Raw genomic sequence first — 14,918 nt, 5'->3', positions numbered from 1 at the left:
GGCAGAGTGAGATAGGAGGCAAAAGCTAATCACAAAGGCAGCCCCATACCTATCACTGATCACCGGAAAACATTAGGCTATTTGTCATATGAGATTCTGATATCACAATAGTAATAAATTATGGTTTTCTGTGGCATCTATATTAATGCCTCATTTTATGGCAAAATAAATACAAAATAACAATGTTTGTATAACCCATTTCTGAGTCCTTTCTTAAAAAAAATTAAAGTATAGTTGATTTACAATATTACATCACTTTCAGGTGTACAACAGTGATTCAATAATTTTATAGATTACACTCCACTTAAAGTTATTATAAAATATTGGCCATACTCCTTGAGCTATACATTACATTCTTGTGTCGTATTTATATTTCCCAAGTCTTTAAAAGACAATCAATATACTTTGTGAGATGTTGGCAGTTTGAGGATCTGATCATCATTCTGAAGACCCCAAAGTTTCCTGAATTCATTAATTAATATTTTGTGGAATTAAAAAGATTCAAACTTGGAAAACTCCATCATGCAGGTTCCTAAACACTGATAAACTTTCAGGTCAGGGTATTCTAAATATTCTAGCGATGTGTTCAGGCACTGAATTTTTGACTTTTATCGGAAAGTAAGAATGAGGGACTTCCCTGGTGGCCCAGTGGTTAGGACTCCGCGCTCCCAATGCAGGGGGTGTGGGTTTGATCCCTGGGCGGGGAAGTTCCGCATGCTGCGTGGCGCGGCCAAAAGAAAGAAAAAGAAAAAGAAAATATGAAGAATGAGATTGTATCTGCATAGCATTTTCTTTCATCTTTAGGAATCTACAGATCAGGTATAATTTAGGGCAAGGGCCTAAAATTTAATGTAAGAGATGACTTAGAGGGGATAAAACATGTGTTTGGGCTCTACTGTAAAGCCTGGACAAAAATAATTATCATCCTGAAAAACTGTAATAATAAAACATGTCCTTTTTTCCTCTTTATAACATTCAACTGAAAAATCTTCCAAAGGAGAAAAGCGGCAGCTAACGAGCAGTCACAGAGAATGCGGGGCTGGCATGGGGAAATCGCCCAGGTACACTGTCCACGTGTCTGGATGTCCTGCTGTGTGTCTCACTCATGTCTGTGGTGCAGAGGGAGTGACGGATCCTCGTGGGCTGAGAGCTTACATCCAGCTGCAGGGGCAAAGCACTGACAGCTGAGCCAAATGAGAAGTGAGGGCTGAACTGTGAGGAACTAAGTTCACAGAAGGGATAAAAAAGGCCGGACATAGCTGAAAATACTTCACATCCATGGTAGTCGAACTGGATTCTGCAGGATTTGTGAGCACATGGCAAGAGCCATGGACGTGTGGCATCCCTCCCCGAGCAAATCTCAGCCTGGCCTTTGAAACCAGTGTTATGGAATAATGGCAAAAAGATTGTCTAAACTGGAATTCTAGGAATCTGACTCAAAATGAAAACAAGAAAAATGTTTCCCAAGGTCAATCTGAAATTGTGGAACGTGCGCTGGAAAGAAAACTCCAGATGAGACCATTGATTATATTTGCAAGAGAACTTTTAAAATGTTCAATATTTATACAACACTATTCATATATTTATTAAGAGACTGGGAAATGTTCACTACTCACAGAGTAAAGAAAACAGGGTGAAGAATTTAGGGCCCTTCACGCCTATCCCCACTAAGTGTTTGTATATATGCATTTTCCTGCTAATTTGTCATCTATTATTCGATTCTGTATTAGATTTGTGCTTTGGCTATTTCTCAGTATTAGAATATCAATAATATGAAGTGATAGAAAATACCCAGAAATATGGCTTTACCAATGTAATTGGAATCTAAATTAAACTGGCCATGAATTTATATTACTTGGGTACTTTTCATGAAGTACTACCTCTGTACAATGTTCATTTGGGCTTTGAAATTAAATAGGAGGAAGAAAAGAACTCCTTTGAGATACACTGTTATGTTAACCGGACATATATTGGTATTTTGATGGAGCATTTCAAGAATGAGTATGCTATTTTTATGTCCCAGATATAAATAAGCTTAAATCCTTAGATATATTTATACTTCTGTAAGGAAGAACAGCATTACTATACTAAAACATACTATTTAATATTTTTAAATTAGGCAGTTTTCTCAGCGGTCACAAATTATATTTACTTTTCTATATTTTGCAACCATTAACCATAAAAATATATTCTGTTACAAAAATATCCTTCAGTAAACTCAACAGTTTACTGAAAGATCATCCCGGAATTTCAAATGATCAAAACCTTATGAAATCTCATTATTACAGATGGAACTCTTAAATCGAAAAAAGAGACGATAAAATTTAATTTTCAGAGCCTACAAAAAGATTTCGCCCCCATGCCCTGACTTCCATTTCTTCCTCCTGCACTTTGACCATTAAAGTTATTCTTTTTAGATAAAGAATATGACCTAAGAGAATAACAATGCAAACAGTAATTCTGTCCTTTTCTTCCTCACTTCCCAAAAGACAAAAATACCATGAAATAGCTCTGATCTTTTAAACAGCCCAGCTTTACAAATGCAAAGCTTTGACTGGAGAGACTGTCCAAGGATGCCCTGTCATCTCTCTCCTAGGGCCCCCTCCCTCCTGCTCGAGCAGTCCCATCTGGTCCCTTCCCCCATTTGCCTGCGCTCCAGAAATCCAATACCAATTAATTACATTTCCAGTTTCAGAGCAAAGAACAAACCCCAAACCCCATCTCTTCAGGGACCATGTTAAGATGAATCATACCACAAACTGGGGGAAAATCATTAATATTATATGCCATATGCTTTTCTTTATAAGTGGTTATTATTTGTGTTTTCTCTCAGAACACAGAGAAAGGCAACTAGGGAAGTGTTTAATCTCTAGATATTTAAGTGATTTAAAAATACACAGAAAAGTAAAATTTAAGTTTCCTGGTGAGAATAGAAAAACAAATCAGAAATGGCGATTCTAGCCAAAAATTTATTTATTCTTTAAAAAAGTACACTTAGGGAATTCCCTGGTGGTCCAGTGGTTAGGACTTGGCGCTCTCACTGCCGAGGGCCCGGGGTCTATCGCTGGTCAGGGAAGTAAGATCCCACAGGCTGCGAAGTATGGCCAAAAAAAAAAGTATACTTAGCTACTTTTAAAGTATAAAGTGTTTTTTTTTTTTTTTAAGACCTTTACATGTTCTAGAAGAACATCATTTATTGAGTTTTGGTAACTTAGTGAATCTTATAATATTAGAAGGTCTTGTCTACTTATTCGGCAGGTGACCTGAGAACATACACCCACAGGGCCTTTCTGCCCTGTGACCAGAAACAAGAGTCCTGCCTCCTCGCAGGGATGCCAGGCAGGGCTCAGGGGACAGCCATGTAATTGTTCTAATCCCAGCAGCAGCGGTGGCGACCACCAATGACTTAGAAACCTAAATGCTGTTTAATGCCTGCCCATTGGAGGGACAGGGTGATATGGCCATGATTAAAGAGGTTTATCCTCTTTCTTTTCCTTCTCTTTAAAAAAATCATCTGAAGAGGCCATGGAAAACTTGTGGAAATTAGTTTATCTTTAAAAAGTCAGAATTTGAACAAATATCAATCATTTACTCTGAAAAATACATCAACTGAAAGATAAAAAAAAAAAAGGAAGACAAGCCACAGGGTATTTACATCTATACATGGAAAAAATTTTAACACGGCCCATGTTTAGACCTCCCTGATGTGTAACAAGTAAGAGCTTAAAAGTTGTTTTGATGTTTGGTCAAGCATGAGGAGAGTTGCTTTTATGGACTAAAATGGAACCTGAGACTTTATGCGGGTTTTATAATTAATTCCACTGCTCCAAAATGAGTAAAATCACTCACCCAGATACCTATCAATTTTTCAGTAGACTGACGTCAAACACAAGTCTAATCACCTCCACAACAAATTTTAAGACTCTAGTGGGAATACATCCACAATTTCCACTTTTTCCTGCATTTAGGAGCTGGATGATTTCAGGTGAAGTGACTGTCAAACCCAGCAGCACTGGGACCCACGCAGAGCAAAGAAGTCATTGAGACGACGACAGGCAGTTTCTGGCCAAGCACTACAGATAAAATATTACAGGGAAAGTGATGCAGCATCTCAAAGGTTCTGGAAGGTAAAACCAGAGAATTATGCATCTGCACCCAACTAAAATTAGAAAAGCTGCCATCTGGCTCTGTGAAGCCAGCAGCACATTCTTATTCATTAGGAAGCATTCTGCTAACATAAAAACACAAGGCCCTTCCTGTGCTCTCCAAATGTGTTTATCTTTTCAACATTAATGCACTATATATCATCGGGCTGCTGAAATCTCCTGCCGTGCATATTAAAGACGCACAGCTGCACTTTCTTTGGGAGTGGGAGGAACCTCAGCTCCAAGGCACCTCCCTCTCTTTCTGACACTGAGCTTGGCATTACCACATCATGGTTTCCCTTCAGCACCAAGAAATGGCAAAATGAACCAATCTCAAGGCTACCTCCACCCAGCAAAATCCCCACACTCTCTGCTTCGGAGAAAGCAGTGTGCCTGGTTTCGTTTTCATCAATGGTGAGGCATGACTGCTTACACAGAACCAACCACCATGCCACAAGTTTGAAATATGCAGGCCCTACTTTGAAAATTAATGTACTGCACGGATCAAGAGAGAAAACAGCAACCAGAAAAGATTCTGGGTATAACTGGCTAGAAGATGCTTTTGTCTGTAAGAACTATCATCGACTCTGCTATTACCAATGTACCATTTTATTTAGTACCCCACTTCAATACTACCTATCAATACCCAGTGTATTGATAGGTAAAACAGACAGTGGATAATGTTTTGTAGTAAGCCATGCACGTATGTAACAATTTGTCCAGAATCTCCTTCTTGTACACAATCTAAATATGTCTATGAGGTAGGAGTTTAAATTTAAAGACAGACCATGGAAGGAAAAAAAAAAATCAGATACACAGTAAACCACATCAACAGTGAAAAGAATCTTGTTTAAATCCATGGAAATACGGCTTTGGAAGTACTGCAAGTGAATCAACCGAAAGGCGACAAGCACATGTCATTAAACCTCGGCTGTCAGGATTCATTCATTCTCCAATGTGAGCACAGTGGTCTCTGCTTGCATCTTCTCTAGAAATGGCTATTAAGAGATGAGGGCAAAATAAAATATGAGAACTGCTTATTTCAAGTTAAATCTAATTCACTGGGCGCTGCTAAGGTTTTAGGAGTTATCTGAATGAGGAAATGGAGGAATCATAATTTGCTTAGAAGGCTGAAAGTTAAGACTGAGACCACATGAAGGTAGAAAAAAAAATCAATAGGTGAGAAAAATGAGAAGTGAGGTGAAGTTCGAATTCAGCACTCATTCAGAAAATTTAAGGGCAGCCTCTCAAAGGACCAAACTAAAAATGTTTCATTTCTCTCAACTACGTATGTTAACTCAAGCAATGCCAACAAAATTATACCACAGAAGCATGTAAAGTTTCCAATAAACAGGTTAAAATATGAAAATTATATGAAAAGTTGTTTCTAAAATCCTTAAGAAGACTTTGGTCTAAGTCATATAAATATTCTATCTTGCAAATCATTATTCTGTTTATCAGCACAGCAGAACTCATCTCCCAACAGTCTTCCCTTACGCCCTGGCAATATTTATTCTCTCTCTCCCCAGATTTCAAGTATTAATAATTTCAAGTATTTTCTGACTGTTGCATCTGCACAAGACACCCTTCCACCCATTCTCTTTGAAGACCCCATCACTGTTCCAGAAGCTCCCAACAATCAAGCTAAGCCCCTTCCGCTGTTTCTGCGATGCCTGGTGCCTATCTCCCCCGACCCTGGCGCTGTGAGATGACTGATCTGTTTCCACATCTGTCCCGTTCACAGCGTTGCTGCCTTTGGCTACAGGAGAAGTCTTTTTACGCACTGTCTGGCACACACTGGGTGCTCAATCATGTCTGTGTTAACACTGAACAGTTTTATAGCTGGAGCTGAAATTCAAGATATGCACAATCTATAAAACCCACCAATGCCTCTTTAGAGGGATCTATCTGGAAGAGCTTCAGTGCACACTTAACTTAATGGAGGTCTAGTCTGATTTTTTTTTTTTTTAATTATCTTTTATTTTAGGCTGTGTTGGGTCTTTGTTGTATGCGGGCTTTCTCTAGTTGTGGCGAGCGGGGGCCACTCCTTGTTGCAGTGCATGGGCTTCTCGTTGCAGTGGCTTCTCTTGTTGTGGAGCACGGGCTGTAGAGAGCGCCAGCTTCAGTAGTTGTGGCGTAAGGGTATAGTTGCTCCGCGGCATGTGGGAATCTTCCTGGACCAGGGCTTGAACCCGTGTCCCCTGCATTGGCAGGCGGATTCTTAACGACTGCGCCACCAGGGAAGTTCCGTAGTCTGATTTTTGTAGTCAAAGTATGAAGTAGAAAAGGGATGAGAAAGAAGGTCAGACTGTAAGTGCTAAGGCCATCAGGACAATTCTCATGATGGTCAGGCCAATGGGGGCTGCATTAGGTGGGGAGAAAAGTCACTGACGCTCCTTCTACACCTGAGAGATGATGAAAAACAAAAGGGAGCAACTTTATTCATCCAGGTTATCATCTAGGAAGTTTCAACCTGCTCCATGAAGAAAGGGTAGATTGGGCATCATAGAAGTTTTTAATCAGACTCTGGGATTTTCCCAGCCATTCTTAGCTCTTAAGAAACTATAAACCAATCCAGGTAGATGTCTAAGAATCACCTATTTGCCCGGGGATCCAGGATAGAAGGGTGCTTTCATCAGATTTCTTCTTTTTTTTAAAAATTTATTATTTTTTTGGTTGCGTTGGGTCTTCATTGCTGTGCACGGGCTTTCTCTAGTTGCGGTGAGCAGGGGCTACTCTTCGTTGCGGTGCGCGGGCTTCTTATTGCGGTGGCTTCTCTTGTTGCAGAGCACAGGCTCTAGGTGCGCGGGCTTCGGTAGTTGTGGCACACGGTCTCAGTAGCTGTGGCTCACAGGATCTAGAGCGGAGGCTCAGTAGTTGTGGCGCAGGGGCTTAGTTGCTCCCCGGCATGTGGGATCTCCCCGGACCAGGGCTCGAACCCATGTCCCCTCCATTGGCAGGAGGATTCTTAACCACTGTGCCACCAGGGAAGTCCCTAAATACATCTTTAAAGTGAACCTTTAAATACTGTATGGCATGAAATCGCTCCAATTTAAGCAGGAGTGGCACTGAGTCATCAATCAGCTTTCCACAACTATTTACGGCAGCAGGCAATTAAAAAGAAGACAAGGCTCAGCTTCACGCGGAAACTGACATGCTTCACCAGGCAGCAGGTGTGCAGTAAGGGTCTTAGGAACTTCAGAACCTGCATGTTTGAGAGCCCAGCAAAAGTGTGGACAAGAGGTGACCGCAATTTGCATGATGAGGTCAAGGTGAAATGAACAAAGGCTGATATTTACAAAGACCCCTAAATTTGATATCCTGACTACCCTTTCTACAACGGAATCCTTTTCTTTCTTTGTGTATGGTCCTGTAATTCTCCAGTAAAATTTGTAAGCCAAGGGAAAAAAATTTCATGATACCTCTGGTAATTTAGTGATTCTCTTGGATTTTGTATGTTATGTACTCTCAAATACAAAGATTATTTAAAGCAGTCAAATCCACTTGCAAGAAATTTTTAAAAGCCATCTTATTTAAAGTCTTACAGGGATGGCAGTCCAGTGGTTAGGACTCAGCGCTTTTGCTGCTGTGGGCCTGGGTTCAATCCCTGGTCGGGGAGCTAAGATCCCAAAAGCCGCATGCAGCGTGCCCCGCCCCCCCAAAGAAGGAAAGTCTGATGATTTTGTTCTCTAATAAAAGTTATGGAAAAGTCTGAGCCACAACTGAAAGATATACACACAGTGAGTGCCATGGCTATCTCACGGATTAAGATATACACACAGTGAGCGTCATGGCTATCTCACGGATTAAGAAAAAAAAATATCCTCAGGAGGTTAATTATGGTCATGCATACAGGCCACAGCATATCTCAAAATTAACTATCTAATTATAAATATGAAGAAGACATAATAGTAATTAAGTTACTCCCTATCAAATTAACTGGCTTAAATTAGCTTAAAATTACAGTTTTGTTTTACATATATTAGCCGTAAGAGAGAAGTTTCCCCACCATTCTACAACCCCTCAAATGACGAATTAAAATCGAGATGTATTCTTCCTATTTTCAGTTTTAATTATCCTGCTTAAGCTTTCACGTGCTAGATGATTTCGTATTATGCTGTCACCAAGACTTCAGTAGAGTTCTACCCAATGGCATTTTGTAACAGGTTTAGCGTGAACACAGATGAACAGTTTGAATTCCAGCAATCTGTGTTTGGAAATCCTGCCTGCCGGGTGATGGCGTATAGTGAGGCAGACACATGACAACTGGGCAGGTCCAGGACTGAGAGCAGAGAGCAGAGGTAGCCTTTCTTCTGTAGACTGAAAGCCTGGACTGGAAGAGGATGCTGTACTCATACCATATGTAATTCACCTGCCTCCGAATTGGCAGGGGCAAGATACTGTCTTGGATTCGCATTTTCAAAAAGTTTTTAAATTGCATCAACGGACAGCGGGTTTCCCAGAGACTAGAATGGCGGCAGTTGTTAGGTCTGTATTGCTAAGGAAAATATTTGGCTGCATGTGGGCTTTCCTGAGAGCAAGTTAGTACATGACCTCAATCTTTTCCAAGCTTATCATAATGCTGTGAGGCTGTGCTGACTCAGCAAAGCAATCCATAATCGCTTGCAAAATGCCCCTGCCTCCCAGGGATGTTATGAGGCTTAATAAGATAACGTATGTGAAGAACTCTGAGCGCCACAGAAGAAAGGCGCTAAGTAATATTATTACTCTGCATTTATAATTACAAGCAGTCTTACAAAGACAAGAATCCAATAAACCTGTTTACAAATTACAAATAAAAAATACATTGAATAATGTAATATAAATAACTGTATAACAAAGAAAAATGTGAAATCATGCATGTGTAAAAAACGGAAAGGACAGACTTCATCAGGCTAAGTCAAGTGAAAAGAAATAGAAATAGACAAGTTTCCACTAAAGGAAAATTACACCCCTTTGTGATAAAACAGAATTGAATCAGAAACTTACAAGAGGGTATTTTATTGAAGTTATCTTGGGACATTGCTCGTTAATGAATTAAATTCAGTATCATTTCTATGGTTTTTCTACCAATAAATTTAAATTTAAAAAAAATCAATGTCCGTATTAACAGTAATAAAATTTCTTCAGTTATCTATGGTAACACTGAAAACATAAATTTTCACTCTCATTGGGATAAAATATGAGTACTTTACCAAATGTAAATTTCTTTCCTTTTCAAATATTACAATAATGCTGCCTTTTTTTTTGGCCAATAGCGTTTGTCTCTTAGAAGGGAAACACCAGTTTTCTATCTCTCTGGACCAGCCCAAGCAGGGCAACATGACACACGAAAATCTACTTCAACTGGGGTATTTTCAAAAGAGCAGGCCAGGCATTGCTGGGTTCTTGGGTGCCACGACTTTTACTGGACAGGATTGAGGCCTTCTTGGCCCTTGGTCCCAGGTGTCATTTCCTCCAGGAAATCTTCCTGGAATCTCAGGGGAGCCAAATTTTTACCCTCTGTTCCTCCAAAACACAAGCATAATATATATCACTTACTACACCATATGGAAATCATCTGATTTGATCTGGAGCTCCTCAGAATTCCCTCGAGACTGTGGAGTCCCTGAGCCAGGGGCTGTGTTTTTCATTTCTGCATCCCCATCATCTTTGCTTGGCCCATACTGACCCATGCAGACACTCAAAAGAGTTTAGCTGATCCATACTCTGGAGAAAACAGTGGAAAGAGCCCTCAAGTGTTCTGGGCAGGTTATACGGGATCAATTCCAAGCACACAGATGGTATAAGGGATTTTACTTCCTAATTTTTATTTGTAATTTTGTTTTCAAGAAGGTAGTATTTCATGTGTTTAAGGGAAACATAAACACGATATCAGATGGTGAGAATGCAAAGATAAAAAAGATAAGCCTTGCCCTCCTGTGTGTGTGTGAGGCTCACTGCCATGGGGAAGCCGAGTGCTGAAATGGGCTGAGCACATTGTTTCTTTAAAATGTTGTGGATTTATGCAATAAAAGAAAAATGAAATTTATAAATTTGTAAGTATTAGGAGGTTTTTAATTTACTTAGCTGGAAGACTCAGCTTATTCCGAGAGTAACGTTTAGGATACAGCATTGATCCAGATGCTGAATGAAGAGAGACTCTAATTATCTAAGATTTCACTAAGAATGCTTTCATCACAGACTGAACGTGGTAAGAGCTGATTACTTAACTCAAAATAAACTTCCATCAACACACCAGGAACAATGCATACACCTCAGGATGCTAGCAGGGCCAAATTAGTTCTCCGAAGTGTAGCAGCTCAAAAGAATTTTGGGAAATAAAAATGGGGAGGTTAACGATCTGCTATATTATCCTCTCAGGATGAACCCAACTGCCAAGGAAATTAGGACTTATAGGTCTCAAAAATTCAGGCTGAGAGCATACTCCACAGGAATAAAAATAAGTTGTCCAAGTTTCCAAGTAAACCTGCTGGGTGAACTTAAAAGGGAAAACCCTACAATCACTTAACCACAAAAGTATCTCTCTGTAAGATGGGTTATGTATCTGTCCTTTCTAAGAAAAGCACGAGTCACTGAGTTAAGGAGTGAAGCTAAAATACATGAGTGTCTAGACCTCTCCTCTTCCTTATCCTAATATGCAAACCAGGAACTCAATTTTAAAACCTCAATTCCCAAAGGGGAGGATTAAGTCTAGTACATGGAAAGAACCTACGGGGCTCCTCAGATTAGTATACAGAAGAGAAGCACTACTAAGGGAGTTATCATAATCAACTACACCTATATAAATATTATAGTACTGTGACTCTGAACAAGAATACCTGGTATCAGGTCTTTACAGATCCTGACATTGGATCCATAATCTTTCAGGTTCATGATGGCCACCTCCCCCTATCCCTACACGCTGAGGGTCAATTTGGAAAAAATAAACTGTTCATAATTTGTATTTTTTTAAATATGAAAATAGCGTCATTGTGTCCTGTAGGCAACGGATGGGCAGTGAGTGTATTCTTACAATTCTGAGTAACTACTGTATTGAGAAGGTGGTTATTGAAGGTAAATCTGCTATTGCTTTGAAGCCACTAAGTAGGGACCAAAATCTCAGCTGTCCACCTGGTCATCCAGGTAATGTCAATCGACTTCAGTACTCACCTCTCCAACAGCACAGGTGGCCTGACCCCCATTTCTCAGCACCCCACTTAGAATATTTCCTCTGAAATACTGATGAGCCATACTTCAACTCTTCATGTAACCTAAGATCCACTGTTTATCTATGTGGTCTTTGTCTCTTCCAATAGAAATTAAGAAAAGGGAAAGAAGAGAGAGAGAGGAGAGAAAGACAAACAGATACAAGCGGGATGGTATGGAGGTTCGGGGGACCTACAAGTACCTCCCATGGGATCAAAAGAGATAAATTTAGGGTTTTCTAAAGACTGAAGAGGAAATTGGGAAGAAAGACAAAGCCTGAAATAGAGCTTCATTTATATTTCAAAGAACATCTGGCGCACAATTTATTATGAGTTTTAAAGACCTCCTTGAAAGTCTGTGACTTTCCCTTTGTTACCTTCATTTTATCTGTTTCACTAGCTAAATAATTCCAGAATTGAACATTTGCTTCAAAGACGAGACATAAAAACCTGAATTTTGTGCTGCAGTAGATCAGGGGAAGAGAAAAAAAAAATCCCAGTAGAAATAAAGAGAGTGGTTAATTTAAAGAAAGACAGTGGAATGGGAGGCAGGTGAAGAGAAGGAAAGATAACCCTGGCCCAGCGTTTCTGCTTTACTCTGCCAGCTCGAGTGCCTAGCTTTCAGACTCTCACACACCCAGGCCTGACCCTCTCCATCACCACAGGCCTGCCCTTCTGGAACTCTGCTCCTCTCATAAGCTTCTTGGCCAGTGGAGGCCTGGAGGGGGAAGGGTCCAGGAGAGCCTCCCAGGGCAGAAAGGAAGGAAGAGGCAACCATGCTCCAGGCCTCTGGAAATCCAGGATCCTCCCAGGAAATACACGCATGTGTTGACTGATTAGCCTCTACAGTACCCTTCACCCTGTAATAAATATCGGGTCAGTGGTTCCCACCTTTTGGGGTAAGAGAGCTCTTTTTTAATATCAATAATGTCCATGGAGCCTTACAGGACAGTTATCTATGCTTGAAATGACATATAACAGAAAGGAAAGGTTACAATAAATTTAGTAATGCTTCTAAAAAAACCTGTACCCTATTTATCACTACACCATCACTATAAATTTAAAACACAGCTGTATATACCTCATATATTAAGAACTATTCTAGTTAGAAGCATTATTGGTTACGATAGGCTTTATGGAACTAGTCCAAGAATCTCATCACCAAAACTGTATTGTTTTGATGGAAAATATCCTCCATTCCAAACAATTAACTTACAAATAAATCTTAGGGGAAAAAATGGTTTTTAAAGTTCAAAGTTCTGTGATAATATTTATGATATTTATTAATGAGTCCCTGGATTTAGGGACTGTGTTTTGCTTCTCTTTATATCTCTGGTAACTCTCACAGTATGTGGCATATAGAGGGCATCCAGATACAATCGTGAGTTAATAAGAAATCATCATGTTTAAGTATAGTCGTGGCATGGTCCCTGGTCATTTCCAGACTACACCATTGGAATATATTTCATGTGGTGCTACTTCAAACAGACACAATAGTTAATGATGGTCCTTAATTGCCTTCTTTCTTTCTTCCCTCCACTATTCTATTCATACCTTCTTGACGCATCCGAAGAAAATCTGAATTTCATGTTGCTTTCACATTTTCTCTAAACCCTAGTTTTTGGCAATTATTTTATATAAACACTTATTAAGCATCTCATATGTGCAAGGCTTAGGGGAAGGATATAAAAATGAACAAGCTGGGAATTCCCTGGTGGTACAGTGGTTAGGACTGGGTGCTTTCACTGCTGAAGGTCTGGGCTCAGTCCCTGTTCAGGGAACTAAGATCTCTCAAGCTCTGCTGCAAGGCAAGAAAAGAGAAGAGAAGAAAAGGGAAGAAAAGGGAAGGGGAGGGGAGGGAAGGGGAGGGGAGGGGAGGGGAGGGAAGGAAAGAAGGAAAGAAGGAAGGAAGGAAGGAGAGAGAGAGAGAGAGAAAGAAAGAAAGAAAGAAAGAAAGAAAAAAAATGAAAAAGAACGAACGAACAAGCTATGGTTCTTCCATCAAAGTGTTTACATGGTCACAGGGAGTTGTTTTTTTTTAAGTTTAAACTATTGTATTACATGCCAAAATGAAATATGTATTTTACCTAACAATGAAAACACCAGGGCTTCCCTGGTGGCGCAGTGGTTGAGAGTCCGCCTGCCGATGCAGGGGACACGGGTTCGTGCCCTGGTCTGGGAAGATCCTACATGCCGCGGAGCAGCTGGGCCCGTGAGCCATGGCCGCTGAGCCTGCATGTTTGGAGCCTGTGCTCCGCAACGGGAGAGGCCACAGCAGTGAGAGGCCCACGTACTGCAAAAAAAAAAAAAAAACACCAGCTGTGCAGCTTTGAGTTAAAGAGTAATTAAGGCTTCAGGTCTGCCTAGAAGAATGGCTAGACAGGTAATAGCAGGTGACAAACCCAGAATGGTGAGACCAGATGGTGGAGGGTCTCGAACACCATGTGAAGACATTTTACTTTATTTTGTAGGCAGAAGAGGTTCACCGAAAGTTTTCGTAACAAGAGTTACACATCTAACACATTTTTAGGAAATCAATGTTGGTAGCAGTGGGGATGAACTATAGAAGGTAGAGAAGCAGAGACGAGTTAAGGTAACAAAAGATGACTTAAAATAGGGTGCTGAGAATAAAAATGGGAAATATAAGGGGTGGAGATATCACAGGACATGGTGAGGACCTGACAGAGCTGACTGGCTGGCTGCATATGGTGAAGAGGGAGAGGACGTCGATGTGACCAGGACCCAGGTTTCTAGCCTAGATGAGCACAAAACAGGTGGTGCTGCCATGGCCTGAGACTGAGCACAGGGAACCGGACACGCCATTCTGTTCAGGAGGCAGAGGAGAGACTGAGCTGTCTGGGATATGGGGCGCCCAGGGGCGATGCCTGACAGGTGGCTGGAAATCTGGATGCGGGATGAAATGGCAAGGTCTGGGGAGCGGGGACTGGGGAAGGCCCTCACTGGGCATCTGTGCAATGAGAGGCACGGAAAGGCCTGGGATCTAAAGCTGGCAGGATGGAGCACAGATGTGAAAGCTGAAGGCTGGAAACCGGTAAAACTGAAGAAGGAAGGGATTTAGTTGGGGACAGAAAGAAGGTCAAGAGATAGATGAGGAAGGGAAGCCAGTGAAGGAACGCGGAGAGAGTACAGACCAGAAGTAGAAGCGTTTTGAGGACAGCTGGTCAACAGTGACACAGCGACTTAAGTGTACACTTGAAAGTGGTAAAAATTTCATGTTATGTATATTTTACCACAATAAACAATGGTTAAATTAAAATCAATTCTCAGGTTAAAGTTAATTGGTATCCAGAGTCTTTAATCAATAAGTTATTATAAGCACACTGTGAATTAGCGTTCACTGTCGCATTCTTAGTAAACAAAATAGGATTCAAGATCTGATGTGCTGATAAGATTAACTCTGGACTAAAAGCTAACTAACAACTGTAATAAGCCTCAAAACTGCAGAAGGCCAGTTTTCACTCAACTCTGCACTTGCGGGAAAGCATAAGCTGTAAGGGTCTCCGTTTCTTACCAGCAAAGTTAAGAGGAAGAACACGATCATTCTTTTCCTGGAATTATTACTTTG

The 14,918-nt window shown here is 40.7% G+C and overlaps 1 protein-coding gene across 3 annotated transcripts in view; it reads right to left on the bottom strand.

The window, feature by feature from the left end:
• NCOA2 (nuclear receptor coactivator 2) overlaps positions 1-14,918 on the bottom strand; it is a 271,625-nt gene that overhangs the window by 64,590 nt on the left and 192,117 nt on the right. The gene's annotated exons all lie outside the window — the stretch shown is intronic.

The sequence above is a fragment of the Grampus griseus genome, assembly GCF_964374135.1.
Source record: "Grampus griseus genome assembly, chromosome: 17".
Taxonomy (NCBI): domain Eukaryota; kingdom Metazoa; phylum Chordata; class Mammalia; order Artiodactyla; family Delphinidae; genus Grampus; species Grampus griseus.
This window is presented reverse-complemented; position numbering and strand designations above follow the sequence as displayed.